The 20,511-nt window shown below is 35.7% G+C and overlaps 1 protein-coding gene across 3 annotated transcripts in view; it reads right to left on the bottom strand.

Annotated features, from left to right (window-relative positions):
- HELZ (helicase with zinc finger) overlaps positions 1 to 20,511 on the bottom strand; it is a 268,807-nt gene that overhangs the window by 13,600 nt on the left and 234,696 nt on the right. The window lies entirely within an intron of this gene.

Here is a 20,511-nt window from a genome sequence, read left to right as displayed (position 1 = left end):
TGGAATTCGGTAGTGAAACCATCTGGGCTTGCAGATTTTTTTTTCAGAAGGTTTTCAATTACACAGTCACAGAAATTAAGAGTTACAAAACTATGTCATCTATTTCACCTTCTGTGAATTTTTGTAGTTTGTGGTTGTCAAGGAATTGGTCCATTTCATCTAAGTTTTTAAATTTATGTGCATAGAAATAGTTGTAGTATTCCCCATTATTATCCTTTTAATTTAATATCTAATAGGTCTGCAGTTATATTTCCCCTTTCATTTCTGCTATTGGTAGTTTGTGTCTCCTCTTTTTTTGTCAATCTTGCTAAAGTTTTATCAATTTTACTGTTTCCAAAAAAACAACTTTAGGTTTCATTGATGTTTCTCCATTTTTTTTGTTTTCAATTTTATTGAAATCTGCTCCCTTTATTAATCCCTTTTCTCTACTTAATTTTGGGTTCATTTTGCTCTTCCTTTTATAATTTTTTAAGGTAGCAGCTTAGATTATTTATCTGAGACTTTCTTTTTTTTAATAAAGCATTTAATGCAATGAAATTCCCTTTAGCACAGCTTTAGCTGCACCACCCACATTATGACAAATGTATTTTCATTTTTATTCAGTTCAAAATATTTTCCAATTTCTGTTGAAACTTCCTCTTTAACCCACGGATTTAGATGTGTGTTGTTTAATATCCAAACTTTGGAGATTCTCTTGTTATCTGTAAGTTAACTGGATTTCTAGTTTAATTCTATATAGTTAGATAACATACTTTGTTGATTAATGTTACTTATGCACTTGAAAAGACTGCTTCTGCTGTTGCTGGGTGGAGCGCTCTATAAATGTCAATTAAATTCAGTTGGTCAATGATATGCAGTTTTTCTATTTTCTTTCTACTAGTTCTATCTCATACTGAGAGACAAGTGTCGAAATCTGCAACAATAATTGTGGATTTGTCTATTTCTCATTTTAGATTTTACTTCATGTATTTTGAAGCTCTGTTGTTAGTGGCATATACACTTAGGATTATGTCCTTCAGATAAACTGACCCTTTTATCAATATGTAATGTTTCTCTAAGTCTCTGATAATTTTCTTTGCTCTGAGGTCTACTTCGATACTAATATAGGCAATCCTGCTTTCTTTTGATTAGCCTTTGCATTGTATATCTTTTTCTATCCTTTTGCTTTTAATACCTACATCACTATATTTGAAATGTGCATCTTATAGATACCTTATAGTAGGGACATTTATAATCGAACTACTAACTAGTTTGTCCAGTTCCTTTACATTTAATCTAATTATTGGTATGCACAGATTTGAGTATACCATTTACTTGTTTTGTTGCCTTTATTTCATATTCTTTTATTTCTCCTTTCCTGCCTTCTTTTGCTTATATTTCATTTTATCTTTTTATTGTGATTTTGACTATCTCTATGAATCATTTTTTTTAAGTGGTCATTCTAGGGATTACAAAATAGATACATTTTAGTCTACTTAGTATCTATATTTTATCTCTTCAACTGGACTATAGAAACCTTACCACTATATATGTCCATTACCACTCTCCTTTATACTATTAGTCTTTATATAACATCTACATTGTGAACATAATGAATAGCACTGAATTATATATTTGAATGTGATTAAAAGGGGAAAATTTAGGTTGAATATATGTCAAAAAGAACAACAAAATTTTAAACAACTCAGGACTATACAACACAGTGAACCTCACTGTAAATGAGAGACTATAGTTAATAGTACAATTATAAAAATGTTCATGAATTGTAACAAACATACCACACTAATGTAAGGTGTTAATAAATAGGGTGGTATGTGGGAACTCTGTATTTTATACATGATTTTTCTGTAAGCCTACAACTCTCATTTAAAAAAGGGGGGCGCTCCCCCTCTCTGCGTGGGACATGACTCCCAGGGGTGTGGACATTCCTGGCAACGTGGGACAAAGATCCTGGAATGAACGGAGACTCAACATCAAGGGACTGAGAAAAACCCTAGAATGAGCTGAGAATTAACATCAAGAGACTGAGAGAACCTTCTCGACCAAAAGGGGGAAGAGTAAAATGAGACAAAGTGTCAATGGCTGAGAGATTCCAAACAGCGTCGAGAGGTTATCCTGGAGGTTATTCTTATGCATTAAGTAGATACCACCTTTTGTTCAAGATGTAGTGGAGAGGCTGGAGGGAATTGCCTGAAAATGTAGAGCTGTGTTCCAGTAGCCATGTTTCTTGATGATGATTGAACAATGATATAGCTTTCACAATGAGACTCTGTGAATGTGAAAACCTTCTGCCTGATGCTCCTTTTAGCTACTATATCAACAGAAGAGTAGAACATATGGAATAAAAATAAATAATAGGGGGAACAAATGTTAAAATAAATTCAGTTTGAAATAGTGGTAAATGAAAGTGAGGGGTAAGGGGTATGGTACGTATAGTTTTTTTTCTCTATTATCATTTTATTTCTTTTTCTGTTGTCTTTTTATCTCTTTTTCTAAATCAATGCAAATGTACTAAGAAATGATGAATATGCAACTGTGTGATGATATTAAGAATTACTGATTATATATGTAGAATGGAATGATTTCTAAATGGTTTGTTAATTTTTTTAATTAATAAAAAAAGGGGGGGCAATAATAAGAAAACTTATCACCTATATGTCCTTTATCTTCCCTCTTTCCTGTTATTAGTTGTCTTATATATTTTATCTACAGACATTGAAAACCACATCAGGTGATGCTACATTGTTTGTTCTCAATTATCCAACAATTTTTATAGAACTCAAGAAGAAAATAGTTTATTTTATTTACTCAGATATTTACCACATCTATTGTTGTTCTTTTATTGCTAATGGGCCAAGTTTTCTTCTGGTATCATTTCCCTTCCGTCAGAAGAACTTCCTTTAATAATTCTTTTAGAGGAGATCTGTGGGCTACAAATTCTTAGTTTTCCTTTATCTAGAAATGTCTTTATTTCACCTTCATCCCTGAAGGATATTTTTGCTGGAAATACAATTCTAGGTTAACAGTTCTGTTCTTCCAGTACTTTAAAATGTTTTGTCACTTCCTCCTGGCCTCCATGGTCTCTGATGATAAATCTTCAGCCACCTCAATCATAGTTTTTTATAGTAATGTGCTATTTTCTCTGGCTGCTTAAGATTTTTTTTCTTTGTTTTTCAGGTGTTTCATTATAATGTGTCTGGGCAAAGATCTCCTGAGGCTTATCCTATTTGGGGTTCACTCAACTACTTGAATCTGTAGGTTTAAATCTTTCACCAAACTTGGGAGGCTTTCAGTCATTACTGATCAAATATTTTCTTCACAGCTCACTCTTTCACCTCTCCTTCTGACTCTGATGACATGAATGTTCAACATTTTGTCTTTATCCCACAGGTCCCTGAAGCTTTATTCATTATTTTTCTCAATCTCTGTTCTGTCATCCAAACTAGATACAGTCTACTGATCAATCTTCAAGTTCACTGACTCTTTCCTGTCATTTCCACCCTGCTGAGTCTATACATTGAATTTTAAATTTTTGGTTATTGCATTTTTCAGTTTTAAAATTTTCCTCCTGGTTCTTCTTTATATCTTTATATTTGTTGATATCTTTCATTTAACATTTGTTTCAGGATGGTTTATGAGTGCTTTTTGGGACATTTTAAAAATAGCTACTCTCGAGTCTTTTTCAGATAATTCCAAAATCTATGTAATCTCATACTTGGCATGGTTGATTGTCTTTTCCCATTTGAATTAAGATTTTCATATGCTGAGTAATTTTTTATTGTACTCAGGATATTTTGAATATTTAGTTATGAGACTCTGGATCTGTAATAGGTACCTCTCAGGGCTCAGTCTGTGCCCTGGGGAGAGGTCTGTCCATTAGATCTGTTTTCAATGTCTTTGGGACCAGATACTGACAACAGGATCAGACAGATCCATGCATACACAAGTCACAGTTCCTCTAATCAAAATCACCCACATCATCAAATGTACCATGTCTAGGGCCAAGATGCAAGAGGACAGGAAGGAAAAACAGGTAACAAGGTGGCTCCACCTTCTTAGCATGATAGCTCTACCAACGGAGATGGTGGTTTTAATTTAATATCTAATGGGTCTGTAGTTTATTCTCCCTTTCATTTCTGATATTGGTAATTTGTGTCTCCTCTCTTTGTCTCCTTCAGTTTTGCCTCCTGTAGATTCCTGTTGTGGTTGTGGCTGCTGTGAAAGAATTGTTTGGGGTATGAGAAAAAACAGAATAGAGTAAAAAGAGAGAAAATGTGAGATTTACTCCTATCTCTCTGAGATTTAGCAGTTTCCTTTCCTGCTCCTCAAGTCAGAATTAGAGGGCTTCTCCTGAAGCTTTCACTGCTTGCACAACATAAGTCGTTTCTGGGTTTCTGGCTGAGTTTAGGCCTGGTAAAAAATGGTCATCTCATTGCCAGTTTGGTGGTACTCTGATTTCTGGTGTTCTTCTTCAATTTGTCTGCTGTTATTTATTTTTCAGAGTCCTCAAATAGCTGTCTCATGCAGGTTTTCTAGTTGTGTTCAGTAGGAAAGAAAGAGTGGCATATGCTTACTCCATCTTACCCAGAGGTTCATTTACATTTAATGCAATTGTTTGCATGCTTTGATTTAAATCTCCCATCCTGGTGGTTTGGGTTTTATTTATTCCATTTGGTTTTTGTTCTTCCATTCCTCCTTTCCTGCCTTCTTTTGAGGAAATCACATACATTTTAGTATTTCACATAATCTACTGGATTTTTTAGACAAAAGAGAGAGAAGGGAGGGAGGGAGAAAGGAAGATGGGAAGGAAGGAAAATGGGAAGGAAGGGAGAGGTGGGTAGAATGAGAAAGAGAGAAAATGCATATGTCTGTGTGTGTTTGGGGTGGTTGCTTGAGATATTACAACATGCCCCTTCAAGCTACTGTGCCAGTTTGAATCTGTTGTGTGCCGCTGAAAAGCTATGCCCTTTGATCCTCATTCAATATTGCTGGGTGGGACATTTTTTATTGTTTCCATGGAGATGTGACCCCTAATTGTGGGTGGTAACTTTTGATTAGATGATTTCCATAGAGATATGTCTCCACCCATTCAAGGTGGAGTTGCTTACTGGAGCTCTTTAAGAGGGAACCATTTTGGAAAAAGCTTAAGAACCACAAGAGCAATCAAAACTGACAGGGCCAATAGAATGAACAGAGTCCCAGGGAAGCTGTTGAAGAGAAAGCTAGCAGATCTCGCCACATGCCTTTCCAGCTGAGAGAGAAACCTTGAATGTAAACAGTCTTCTTGAACCAAGGTTTCTTTCCCTGGATGACTAAATTGTACATTTCTATACTTTTGCTTTAATTTGAATACTTTCATGGCCTTAGAACTGTAAACTTGCAACTTAATAAATTCCCCGTTTTGAAAGCTGTTCTGTTTCTGGTATACCACATTCTGGGAGCTTGCAAACTAGAACAGCTACCATAGTCTGTTTTTAAATAATGCACTACTTCACAAAGAGCAGGCATTAAAATAAGAACTGTATAACAGAGTAATTACATTTATCTTCCTGCCTTTTTTATTCTTGTCTTGTATTTTGCCTCTACATTTGATCAACTCCTCACAGTACACTGCCATCACTTTTATTTTAAACAGCCGAGTCTTTTAAAGAAATTTAAAACTTTCCTTCTCTGTCTCTCTCTCTATATATATACTCTGTTCTAGATTGCTAGCTGCCAGAATGCAATATATCAGAAACGGAATGGCTTTTAAAAAGGGGAATTTAATAAGTTGCTAGCTTATAGTTCTAAGGCCGAGAAAATGTCCCAATTAAAACAAGTCTATAGAAATGTCCAATCAAAGGCATCCATCCAGGGAAAGATACCTTGGTTCAAAAAGCCCAATGATGTTCAGGATTTCTCTCTCAAGTGAGAAGGCACATGGCAAACACAGTCAGAGATTCTCTCTCATGTGGAAAGGCACATGGTGAACACGGTCAGGGTTCCTCTCTCATCTGGAAGGGCACATGGCAAACATGGCGTCATCTGCTAGCTTCTTCTCTTGGCTTCCTGTTTCATGAAGCTCCCCAGGAGACATTTTCCTGCTTCATCTCCAAAGCACTGGCTGATGGACACTCTGCTTCGTGGTGCTGCAGCATTCCCTGCTCTCTCCGAATCTCCTTCATTCTCCAAAATGTTTCCTCTTTTACAGGACTCCAGAAACTTATCAAGACCCACCCAAATGGGTGGAGACATGTTGTCACCGAATCCAGCTTAACAACCACTCTTGATTAAATCACATTTCCAGGGAGATGATCTGATTACAGTTTCAAACATACAATACTGAATAGGGATTAGAAGAAACAGCTGCTTTCACAAAATGGGATTAGGATTAAAACATGGCTTTTCTAGGGTTCATACATCATTTCAAACCAGCACATATGCTAAACATAAATAAGTATATCCATATAGTTTTACATGTATTTACATAGTATATACATACATATTTATCTATATCCAATTATATCTATCCATAGCTATTAATCGACTGATCAATCGATCAGGACAAAAAGATCTTTGGTATTTACTTAGTTATTTGTCCTTTCTAGTGGTCTTCATTTCTTCCTAAAGATCTGAGGGTCCAGTTAATATTTCCCTTCAGCCAAATATCCTTTTTTTTTTTTTTAGCATTTCTTATACTGCAGGTCTGCTGAAGATAAATTTGGTCAGCTTTTGTTAGTATGAAGTTCACCTTATACTTTGTATGAAAGTTTCACTGGACTTAGAATTTTAGGATTTTTTTTCTTTTAGAAATGTTAAAATGTCATTCTATTGCCTCTGGCCCCTACTGTTTCTGTTGCAAAGCTAGCCATCATTCATATAGCTGTTTCCCATATATAATACACCCCATTTGCTGGCGACTTCAAGTTTTCTCTTTATCTTTTGTTTCTAACAGCTCGATTATAAGGAGCCTAGGTTCTTAGGAGAAGTTTTCTTTGCATTTATCCAACTTGAGCTTTGCTGAGCTTCCTGGATCTGTGGGTTGATGCCATTCATCAATTTTATACTGTTCTCAGCAATTATCTTTTTAAATATTTCTTCTTCCCCATACTTTTCTTTCCTTCTGGGACTTTAACGACTCATATATAAAATTATTTTATATCGTCACATAGATCTTAGATACTCCAGAGCCGCCCACGCCCCCAAAATAATAATAATAAACAAATGATCTTAGATACTCTTCCTGTTGTGGTTTTTTTTCCTTCACTCTTTTTTCTCATGTTTTTGTTTAGAATAAATTGAATTGACCCATCTTCAAATTCACAGATTCGTTCCTCTATAGGATACAATCTGTTATTAAACCCTTTTGATGAAGTCTTCATTCTGATGTTATATTTTTCATTTCTAGCATTTCCTTTTCATTCCTTTTTTACAGTCTATGTCTCTGTCAAAGTTCCTCTATCTTTTCCCATGTTGTCTTCCTTTCCCACTACTTTTCTTGCTAGTTGAAAATTCTTAGGTGATAATACCAACATCTGTGCCATCTCTCAGTCTGCTTCTATTAACACTTTCTCTTGACTGTAAGACATATTTCTTGCTTCTTTTGGTAATTATAAAATTTTACTATATGCTAAACATTTTTATAAAACAGTTGTAAATGAACTAAACAGTCATATCTGGAAAAAGGCATGCTCTATTCTTGTGTGGAGGAACTGAGTTAACCTGATCTGTGATTAAGTGGGATCTCAGTTTGTTGCAGTTTTAGTTTGATTCAGTACACTATAGTATCAATATTGCTGAGTACTGGCAAAATTCTAGAACTCTTTCTGCACTTTATGGCTGAGCTCCTAGCCTACCATGGAAATAATAATCTTTGCTTTACAGCCTGGCTGCCATGTTTTTGCATCACTGGAGGTTTTTTATTTCTCTTTAGTTCTATTCCAGGCTTTTGTGATAGGAACAGAAATTTCTCTCAGACTGGAATGCCTGTAGGATTTTTTTTCAGTTTTCCTGCTCTGTCCCCAGCCCCTGGCAACTAAAAGTTTAGAATGTTCCAGACTGATTTCTCTGAGCAATCCTCTACCCACTGACACCTCCCCAATCTTCAGTGGACCTTCTACTTGGGGGAGACCCCACATACCTTGGCGAAGGGGGTCTCTCATAGCTCCCTTGCCCTGTCCCCCAGCTTTCATGTACTGCCCTCAAGCATTTGTGAAGACATCTGACATGAGAGGGGATGCAGGTGCTATAACTGGAGCATCAGAATTCTACTTTGTCATGCTAGCTGACAGTCCTGAAAATGGTAAAGTCCTCCTCCTTTAACTGCTCTGCCAGGGGTGAGAGCAGCTACGGATTTCTTCTCTCCTATGAAAAGCTCATTATTTTCTGAAGTTTAGTTTACTTAGGTTTCTTTGCATCCTAACTCTCTGATGAGTTCAAAAGAATCAACACTGTAGCGTAGCTAGTTTATACTGGATATCAGAGCTAGGGTAATGATACCTTTACCTATCATTTTGAACAAGGTTTATTTTGAATTCTATCGCCTCTCTTCACCTTTGCTATTCAGCTCTCTCATGCACTACTATTATAAATTTCTATCAGTTCTTTCTATGACCATTTTGGACACACTAACTTCATCTATATCGCCAGACATTTTTCTTAGTGACCTTTTAAAATAAGATATTTTTACTAAAATATAAAATATATCCTTGCTGTCAAAAATACAGATTGACAAAAAAGGAAATAAAAATCACCCATGCTGTCGCCACTGAGGGATGATACAAGTCTTCTGAAAGAAAATTATTACATGCACACAAACAGGAAACAATACGATAAACACCTAAATACCAGCTCCCAATTGTAGCAACCACCAACACTGTTCATAATTCCATTGGTTAAAAATAAAAAACTAAAGTATTATAGATATAGTTAATGCATAAGGCACAACTCCCCAGAGGAAAACTCTATCTTAAAATTGGAGTATATAATTTTATGCATGTTTGTATATTTTTACTACAATGTATATATCCATAAATAATAAACACTATTGCTCTGGCATATTTACAAAAATTACAGAAATGGTGTCATACTGTACATGTCATTCTTCAATCTGGTTATTTTTTTCACTTAACATTATATTTTCAAAATTTATGTATGTTGATACATAAAGCTCTAGTTCATTAATTTAAATGCTGCACAGAACTTTACTCAATGAATATGCCAATTTATTTATCCATTCACTTGTTGATGAACATTTAGTTTCTTATGTTCCTATATTACAATGTTGCAATAAACATTCTTGTACAAGTCTCCTTGCCTACAAGCATAAGAATTTCTCTAGGGTATATATGTAGGAAAGGAATTTCTGAGTGGTGTACACCTCCAATTTCATAAAAGATTTTACTTTCCAAGTAGTTGTGGGAATTTACACTCTCAACAGCAAGTATATGAAAGCTCCTGCCATGCTTCTCACAACTCCTGGCATTGTCAAACTTGTATATCTTTGTCAACCTGAAAGGTGTGTAATAGTATCTTCATTTAAATTTACATTTCCCTGATTGCTAGTGAAATTGGACAATTTTTTGTTATATATTTTCAATGCATTTGGGTTTCCACTTCTGTCACTTACTTGTTCATACTGGCTAATACCTGTCTCACTACCTATTTGTGTACTAAATCATCTACATTTTCTTATTGATTTGTAGGAGTTCTTTAAATCAACTTTTCTAAAAGTGTGGTAAAGAGATTGATGGAGTTTCTGAGATCCTTAGGGGGCAAAATTGTTCTCATAATAATAATAAAGTCTTTCCACTGTGCTAACATTTGCAGTGATGGTACAAAAGCACTGATGGGAAAAACTGCTGGCACCTAAGTACAAACCAAGATAGCGAGCTGTACTACTACTATCAACTAATAGTCGCTGCATCTTTCATTGCTATACGCTCACCAGGGGAAAAAAAAAGACAGCTTCATTTAAAAATGTCCTGGATAAAACAACAAAATTCATTCATTTTATTTAACTTCAACCCTTAAGTGTGTCTTCTAAATATTCTGTGTGACGAAAGGGCAGGTATGCATCACAGTAAAGTACAGTGGTTTTCCCAGAAAAAAAAAAAAGCACTTGTGCAATTATTTGAATTGTGGCCTGAACTAGCTGCTCTTTTCTTAGCACAACATTTTTATTTGAAAGAACTGACAGACAAATATGGTTACTCCACCTGGGTGTCTGGCAGATATCTGCTTGGAAGTGAGTCAAGTGAGCCTGTCAGATGAAGGACAACTTCATTTAATTTAGTATTTAATTAATCATTAGTATTTAATACCAATGACAAAATTTTAACTGTTCAGTGAAAACTGAAATTTTGGAAAACTTGTATCTACAGAGTGAGCTTGAAAGCTTCCCAAAACTTAAAGATATTTGTGATGAGACTGGTGGTGCGAGTAACAATTGGAATTTTTTTTTCATATTTCATACTGAAATATGTTGATATTCAGAAGAGCTACTCCTGCAACAGTGAACTAATAATTTCCAAATGACCAGGAATGTTACAAAGTAACGGATCAGTAAAAAACAATCCATTTAAAGTGAAAGGCAAAGTAATGGATTGTGATGTAACAACATGCAAAACTTCAGAATCACATTGCAACTAAGAAATTGCCAATTGTCAAGTGCTGGTATAGTAGAAAGCAAAAAAGATGTCTACAGTTATTTGAAAAAGCTATAAAAAATACTATTTCCTTTCTCCTACTACTTATCTTTATGACCAGATTTTCTTCATATACGTCAACCAAAATAACAGTTAAAATAACATATTGCAATAGATTTGCAAAAATGTGAAAAATAGCACTCTTCTCACTAAATAACTGTTTTAAAAATATGCGCTTATTTTCATAAAAATGTTATGTTAACAAGTAATAGGTTTATTATTGTAATTTTTAAATGAATTAATAATTTTAATTTGTTTTAAACATAAGTAGCTGTGTACAAAAAATTTGATAGTTTCAAAAATACTGACAGTTATAACACACATAAACAAAAGCTCTTTGAGAGGCTCAATGATGTTTACATACAGTTATTCCCTAAAGCACAATGTGTGAAAGGAAATAACTAAAACGAATCCAAAGACCGATCTATAGGAAATGGACAAATAAACTATGGCACAGCTATATGATAAAAGTATTATGCAGCTGTAAAAAAGAATCAGGAAGATTTCTATATACTGCTATGAGGTGATCTCCAATCTATCAAGGAGCATAACAATATGAATAATACACTACTTCTTATAAGAAAGGGGAGACTATGTACATACATATTAGTATTTGCTTGTATTTTCAAAAAGAAACAATAGAAGGACAAACCAAAAACAATAATAATGGTTTTCTATTTAGTAAAGGGGTGACCTAGGGTTAGAGAATAGCAAAGGAAGCTTCACCTCTTAATAATACCTAATACCTAATAATTTGCAATTATTTTTACACACAGTTATTCCCTAAAGCACGATGTGTAAAAGGAAATAACGAAAAGGAATCCAAAGACCCATCTAGTTGGAGTATGTCTTCATAAATGCTTCTTTAAAACAAAATTAAATTTTAACAAAGTCAATCTTCAAAAATGAAAAACAAATAGAGAGGACTTCTGGGAAGATGGCGGAGTGGGGTGAACTAAATCCAACTCTGCTTCGTGGGACTAGATAGAGAATGATACGGACTGCAGTCCCAGGGCATAAGTGATTGAAGAGGGTCTTCAGTATTTCTCTGGCAGAAGAGACACAAGAAGGGATAGGAACAAGGGAACAAAGTGGATTTGATTGGCCATGACCCTACCAGGGACAGATGGTGGTGTATTATCACAAGGTGCTGGCTGGGAATGCCTCATGGAGCTACGCTGTAGCCGGAGAAGCCTGCAGGGAGCCTGGAAGCACTCCTGGCCATCCACCATGAAGAGTCGTGCCCCTCAGGCACTGGGGGTAGTCACCCAGCCTGGCAGTGGGAGTCGCCATCCCAATGGGCATAGTGAGCGGTGCATCCACCAGATGCGAGGTGCTGCAAACTGGCTGCCCTTGTAGGTGCTGTAGTCAGCTTCCTGGTCCCTCACTGCATGCCAGGAGCAGTGCCCCATCACCACCATCGCCACGAAAGCCATCTTTCCAGCCAGCTGCTGCAGTCAGTTAGGGGTGGTCTTAAGGGGACAAGGTGCCTCAGGAGCACCATCTTCTGGGAAGAAGCAGTAAATGCAGTCTGGCAAACTCCCTAGCTACCTAGTTTTTAAAAATATATTTGTTGTATATTTTTTATTATTAGCATTATCATATTTTATTTTTATTTATATATTTCTATTTACTTATTTTCTCTCTCTTCTATGGACACCAGTCTGAGCTTATTCCCAATACACCTTAGGGTGTCTCCTTCTGACTTTGGGGCCTACTACTGTTGAAGTGTGCATTTTTTTTCATACTCTATTATTTTGGGGGCTGGAACAGAACCCAGGTCTCCTGCATGGCAGGCAGGCGTTTCGCCAACGAACTACCCGTGTACAACTGCCTAGCTTTTGAATGGACTCTCAAATAGAACTGTACCCACTACATGAGATCCGGGCCTTGGTTTGATGGGGAATTACTGACAAAAAAGTGCAAAACAGAGCCTTCAATGCAAAACCTAGTAAATACAAAACTTTAGACAAGTGAAGGAAACTAACTTGCAAAATAACCTTATTAAGATAATCAAATACCCCAAACACAACAGAAAATCACAGCACATGTGAAGATCTAAACAGAAATGGCCCAGCCAAAGGAGCAATTCAAAATGCCAGAGGGGACACAGAATGCTGAACAACTACTCAAGGATATTTATAAGGAAATAAAGGGTATCAGGTAGACACTAGAAGAATATAAAGAAGAATTCAAAAGTTTAAATGAAAAATAGCAGATCTCACAGAGATGAAAGCTATAGTAGACCAAATCAGAAATAGACTAAAGACACACAATAGCAGATTCTAAGAAGTAGAAAGAAGAATAAGTGAACTAAAGACAGAACCACTCAACTAGAGCACACAGAAGAACAAACAGCAAGAAAGATGGAATGAATGGAACTGGATCTTAGGGAAATGATGGACAACAAAGGCACACAATGTAAGAATCACTAATGTCCCAGAAAGAAAGAGAAGAGTAAAGGGCTGGGAAGATTAGATGAAGACATAATTGGATAAAACTTATCAACCCCTATAAAAGACATAAATACTTAATCAAAGAGGCCCAACAAACCCCACAAAGAATCAATCTAAATAGGCTACCTCAAGAAACATACTAACCAAACTGTCAAATGTTGAAGAGAAGGAGAAAATCCTGAAAGTAGCAAGAAAAAGCAATCTACTATATACAAGGGAAAACACATAAGACTGAGTTTAGACTACTCAATGGCGCAATAGAGACAAGAAAGCAGTGGGATGATATACGTATATATATCCTAAATGAGAGAGGGTTTCAGACAAGAATTCTTTATCCAGCCAAGCTGTCCTTCAAAATTTAGGGAGAGAGAGAGAGAAAAAAAAAGACATTGAGCAGGCAGAGTTCTCACCTGCAATGCTGAGACCTGGGTTCGATTCCCGATGCCTGCCCATGCAAAAAGAAAAAAAAAAAAACTGAGGGAGAGAGTAAATCTTCAAAGACAAAGACTGAGAAAACTAAAGGGAGTCCTGTTGAGTTGGGAAAAAGAAAAAAAGAGGGAGGTCTTGTAGAGTGTACAGAACTGAAGAATACCAGTAAGGTTAGTTTAAAGAATAAAAAAAGAGAAGGGGAAAAGAATACATAGATCTGACAGATAAAAACTAAAGGATAAGATGGTAGATTCAAGAACTGCCTTTACAGTAATAACTTTGAACATTAACAGACTAAATTCACCGATTCAAAGGTACAGATTGACAGAATGGATTAAAAAATATAATTGATCTATGCGCTATTTACAAGAGACATCTTAGACCCAAGGACATACGTAGATTGAAAGTAAAAGGATGGGAAAATGTTCAACGCATGTTGTAATCAAGCAAGAATACTATACAAATACAAGATAAAATAGACTTTAAATGTAAAAACATTGTAACAGACAAAGAAGAACACTACTCATTAATAAATGGGACAATTCACCAAGAGGAAGTAACAATCACAAATATTTATGCTCCCAATTAAGAAGCTCCAAAGTACACAAAGCAAACATTGGCAAAACTGAAGGGAGTGATAGACATTTCAACAAGAATAGTGGCAGACTTCAATACACCACTCTCCTCCACAGATAGAACAGACAGAGCATCAATAATGAAATAGCTTAAACAATGTGATAAATGAATTACACCTAACAGACATACATAGAGCATTACACTCGAAAATACCAGGACTTACATTCTTCTCTAGTGCACATGGAATGCTCTCCAGGATAGATCAAGTACTGAGGCACAAAATAAATTTAATAAGATTTAAATTATCCAAAGCACTTAAATTTAATAAGATTTAAATTACCCAAAGCACTTTATCTGGTGACAATGGATGAAGCTGGAAATGAACTAGAGAGCTAAAAAACAACAGAAACAAACAAACAAACAAAAACTTGGTTCTTTGAAAAAAATCAATAAAATTGATAGACCCCTAACTAGGCTGACAAACTAAAAAAGAGAGAGGATGCAAGTAAACAAAATCAGAAATGAGAGAGGTGTCATTACCACGGACTCTGAAGAAAAAAAAAGCATAAGAGGGTACTAGGAACAACTATCAACCAACAGATGAAATGGACAAATTCCTAGAAACGCACAAGCTACAATGACTTGAGAAGAAATAAAAGATCTCAACATACCAATCACAAGTAAAGATATTCAATCAGTCATCAAAAATTTTCCACAAAGAAAAGTCAGGGCCAGATGGCATCACAGGGGAATTTTGTTAACACATTCCAAAAAGAACTAACACCAATCTTGCTCAAACTCTGAAAAAAAGACTGAGGAAGAAGGAACACTACCTAACTCATTTTATGAACCTAACACCACTCTAATACCAAAATCGGGTAAAGAAGCTATAAGAAAGGTAAACTACAGGCCGATCTCCCTAATGAATATAGATACAAAAATTCTCAACAAAATACTAGCAAATCAAATCCCATGACACTTTAAAATAATTATACACCATGACCAAGTGGGGTTTATACCAGGAATGTGAGTGTGGTTCAAAACTAGAAAATTAATTAATGTAGTATAGCACATTGACAAATCAAAAGGGAAACAAATCACAAGAACATTTCGATTGATGCTGGAAAAGTAGTTGACAAAATTTGGCAATCTTTCCTGCTAAAACCACTCCAAAAGATAGGAATCAAAGGAAATTTCCTCAATATTATAAAGGGCATATATGAAAAACCCATAGCCAGCATCAAATTTAATGGTCAGATTGAAAGCATTACCCCTAAGATTGGGACTGAGACAAGGATATCCATTGTCATCACTATTATTCAAAATTGTACCAGAAGTCCTAGCTGGAGTAATTAGGATAAAGAAATAAAAGGCATCCAAATAGGAAAGAAAGAAGTAAAATTTCAGTGGCAGATGACATGATGCTCTACTTAGAAAAACCAGAGAAATCCACGAAGAAGCTACTTAAGCTAATAAATTCAGCAAAGTGGCAGGAAACAAGATTAATTTACAAAATTCAGTAACGTTTCCAAACAAAAGCAATGACTTATCTGAAGAGACAATTAAGGGAAAAAATCCATTCAAAACAGCAACCGAAAGAATCAGGTATCTAGGAATAAGCCCAACCAGGATGTCAAGGACTTGTACACAGAAAACTACAAAACGTTACTAAAAGAAATTAAAAATGATGTAAATAGATGGAAAGACATTCCATGTTCATGGATGGGAAGGCTGAATGTCATTAAGATATCAATTCTATCTATTAATTGATCTATAGATTCAATGCAATACCAATCAAAATCCCAACAACCTACTTTGACGACTTGGAAAAGCTAGTTTATAAAATTTATTTGGAAGAGAAAGAGACCCCGAATAGCTAAAGATATCAAAAAACAAGAAAACAAAAAACCAACGAAGCAGAAGGACTATCACTTCCTGACTTTAAAGGTTACTATAAAGCTTCAGTGGTCAAAACAGCCTGGTGTGGCTCAAAGACTGAAGTATCCTTGGATCAATGGAATTGAATCAAAAGTGCGTCAATAAACCAATTTATAGACAACTGATCTTCGATAAGGCCCCCAAATCCACTGAACCGGAACAGAATAAAAGGTCATGGGAGAATTGGATAGTAATAGTCAAAAGAATGAAAGAGGGTGCCACATTATATCCTATACAAAAAATTAATTCAAAATGTATTAAAGACCTAAATGTAAGAACCAGAACCAAAAAAACCTCTAGAAGAAAATGCAGGGAAACATCTTCAAGATCTAGTAATAGGAGGTAGCTTCTTAAACTTTACACCTAAAGCACAACCAGCAAAAGAAAAAATATAAATGGGAATTCCTTAAGATTCCTCTGTGCCTCAAAGAACTTTGTCAAAAAGGTGAAGAGGCAGTCAATCCAATGGGAGAAAATATTTGGAAACCATATATAGGATAAAGAAATTAAACAGCCCAACAACAAAAGAACCATATAGGGCAAAGAAATTATACAACTCAACAACAAAAGAACAAACAACTCAATTATAAAATGGGCAGAGGATATGAATAGACACTTTTCTGAAGACCAAATACAAATGGCTAAAAAGTACACAAAGAGATGCTCATTTTCATCAGCTATAAGGGAAATACAAATAAAGACAACAATGAGATGTCACCTCACACCTAAAAGAATGGCTGCCATTAAACAGAAAACTACAAATGTTGGAGAGGATGTAGAGAAATTGGGGCACTTATGCACTGTTGGTAGGAAGTATAGCGGTGCAGTCACTGTGGAAAACAGTTTGGCGATTCCTTGGAAAATTAAATATTGAGTTGCCCTATAACCCAGCAATACCAATACTCAGTATATAACCCGAAAGCAGTGACACAAACAGACATTTGCACCTGATGTTTACTATTCACAATTGCCAAAAGATGTAAACAATTTAAATGCCCATCAACAGATGAGTGGATAAATAAAATGTGGTGTGTGTGTATAAGTGTGTATGTAATGAATATCTATATATAATTATATATATATAATGGAATATCAACCAGCAATAAGATGAAATGAGATAGATCCTAAAGCATATGACAACGTGGATGAACACTGAAGACATAATGCTGAGTGAAATAAGTCAGACCCAAAGGATAAACACTTATGATTTCAATATAATGACTCTGGTAAAAGTAATCTTAGAGGTTACATTGTAGAATATAGCAGACCTAGAGGCACACAAAAGCTAGAGACAGGGAAAAGCTACCCAATGAGACTATACTTAAATGAAAGGGAAAGGATAGAAGTGATGGTAACTAACTAATGGGATAACAAGTAACATTGCCATAATGAAGGTGACTATGATTCAAAGGGGATATATAGTGCCAAATATACCTCTGATTAAATCTACAATTATAAATAAATTCTTGCATGAACAATTTCAAAGGTTTGATATTGGATAAAGAGTCAATAGTAGAAGGGAATAGGGGGAAAACTAAAAATACATGCTATGATCAATAGTTAACAGGAAGACAACAACAGTACCACAGCATGCCAGGGGCAACAATGGGGTGGGGGAAGGACAAGTGATAAGGGGTAGTTTTGATTGGCTATTTGGTGAGGCTGTGTTTCTCAGTTCTTGGGTATCACTATAGACCAGTGAAAACTTGAAAATTGAGAGTGCTATTAATTGTACAACCAAGTAAGGATACTGAAAGACATGGTTTGTTTATTTTGGGCAGTATCTGTGGTGCCCAGTGGATGGAGGGGGCCAGGGGAGTGCAATGGCTGAGAGGCAGAAGGGTAATACATTTGCGTGATAGAATATGGTACAGCTACAAAAATGAAGGACATCGAGAGGCATGCAACAAACAGAATAAACCTTAGAGACAATGCGTTGTGCAAAAATAGCTAGAAATAAAAGAACATATATGTTGAGGTCTCCTTCAGAAAATACTTATAAGAAAATTGGAGCCTAGATTGTAAGCCCTTACAGCAGCCACACTTAGTCTGAAGTTTAAGTGTATTTCTAGATTCTGAGACACTGAGCTATTTGTGCATCAGCTGGTTATTTCCGTGGAACTCTGAGTAACTCTGTGACACCTAAGACCCAGAAATAGAGTGCTGCAGCCCTGAAAGTTAGCATAGCTATATATAATAATAAAGTAACCAAAACAGAGATCAGGCCTCAATTAGAGATAAAACGAGGCTGATCTGTCTGTGACTAAAGTAAATCAGAATCAGGGTAAAAGATGATACTCTAGATCTCTAGATGGTACTCTAGACCTTCACCTACTGTATGAGACCAAAGGCAGAGAGGTTTATTATGTTTACTTTTTTTTTCCTTTTGCATGGGCAGGCACCAGGAATTAAACCCAGGTCTTTGGCATGGCAGGCAAGAACTCTGCCTACTGAGCCACCATAGCCCTTTATTATGTTTAGAACTTAAATTTTCTAAAACACATAATCTAAATCAGCCTCTCTGGATAGCTCATTTAAACAACGTAACTCCTGGAGTCTAGAATGGGAAAAAGGTCTTGCAATTCTGTATAAGTTAATATAATACCAGGATATATCTCAGACTATGGTGGGCTGATAATTAAAAAGTATTGGTACAGTCCGTTGAAGGTCCGAAAGGGGAAAAAATGGAATTATTACAATTTCCCATCTGGGAAACCCAAGTACCCTCTCAACCATTGTGGACTCCCAAGAAAATAGTCCAAGCCCTTGATTTTAAGGTCTGCCATTATGAAACTTACTTCTGTAGTGGCGAAGCCAAGACTACCTATAACAAGGCTGAAGAGTTGCTTCCAAGAATCTTTTTTGTTGCTCAGATGTGGCTTCTCTCTCTAAATCCAACTCTGCAAGGAAAAGCAATACCCTCCCCGCTATGTGGGACATGACATTCAGGGGTGAAAATCTCCCTGACAACATGGGGTGTGACTCCCAGTGATGAGTCTTGCCCTGGCACTGTGGGATCAACAATGCTTTCTTGACCAAAAGGGGGAAAAGAAATATAACAAAGTAAGGCATCAGTGGCTAAGAGAAATCAAATAGTCAACAGGCTGTCCTGGAGGTTACTGTTATGCAAGCTTCAGTTAGATAGAGATAATTGTCATGGTTTGCTAAACCCCAATGACACTCCTGTTAGCTCTTAGGAACACCTAGGGCTCGAACTGAGACTCTACAAAAGTTTCATGCACTAGGTTTGCCTTCCTAGAACCTATAATTTCCAGAGAGCTCTGAGGCCAGATAAATCCTGAAACTCAGAGGGACCAGCCACTCCAAGAGTATCAACTAATTACATCCCCTTATCCTTTAGTATTGAAATCCCTTCTCAACAAGAAAGTCAGAGCGGGAATTGCCTAAAGATCCCTACAGATTGGGAGAGAAATCAAAGGAGAAGGAGGAGGTACAACAGAGAAAACAGGATTTAACAAATGAATATGACTGCTGAATCCACTATATTGATCTTTCTTCTAGCTTCCAGTGTTTTAAAGCAATTAGAAGGAAAAAATCCAAAAATAGTAGAATGGCAACCCATAATAAACTCTGAAACTACTTGTTGAAGTGTAGTTTGAAAATTACTGCTATTTCTTTTTCTTCGTATATATGTTATATTTCATAATTAAAAACATTAAAAAAATAGAAATAAATGAACCCAAATGTTTATCAAATGGGGACTATAACCACATACAGAAAAATGATTTCAAATGCCTTTAAAATCATATTACCTAGGACAATATGAACCACAGAGATTACTGAACTTGTTGGTCTGACTGTAAATTTAATATTGGTATTATTATAAAACTATTATGTATATACATATATAGACACATACACACACACACACATATATATATACACACATACATATAGATAAAGCAAATAAGCCATTCTGTTAAAGTCATTCATTAGGAACCAAGATTTTTAGTGTAAAAGAAAGGATATAAATATTAAAAATTCTACAATCCTTCATTTGACTTTAAATTATCAAATATGAACATGATTTATTTTTCTCTTTCAAATCAATAAATAAAAGTATTTCCCAGTTCTGCCCAGTGTAAAGGCAAAGACAATTCAGTGGCAATGAGCATCCTTAACAGCAGACCATAGCCAGAGCTCTCTGAAAATCACTGATTCCCAGTCTGGGCAGAAAATGTACAAAATAAGCTAAGGACATCTTATCGTGCCTCAAAGTAAGGAAGCTACCAAAGACTTCTTCAGTTATGTCAAAAGAAAGCAGGTACCAATATAAAGAAGTTCGCATTGGGCAAAGACAGAAGAATATATCAAAAAGTGTAATGACTAATGAATTGAAAACTCAAATACATAATACCTAATTCACAATGACAGTCACAAAGAAAAACAAAAGCCTCAACAGTTAC

The sequence above is a fragment of the Tamandua tetradactyla genome, chromosome 6 (genome assembly GCF_023851605.1).
Source record: "Tamandua tetradactyla isolate mTamTet1 chromosome 6, mTamTet1.pri, whole genome shotgun sequence".
Lineage (NCBI taxonomy): Eukaryota > Metazoa > Chordata > Mammalia > Pilosa > Myrmecophagidae > Tamandua > Tamandua tetradactyla.
The sequence above is the reverse complement of the archived record's forward strand: the minus strand, read 5'-3'. Positions and strand labels throughout refer to the sequence as shown.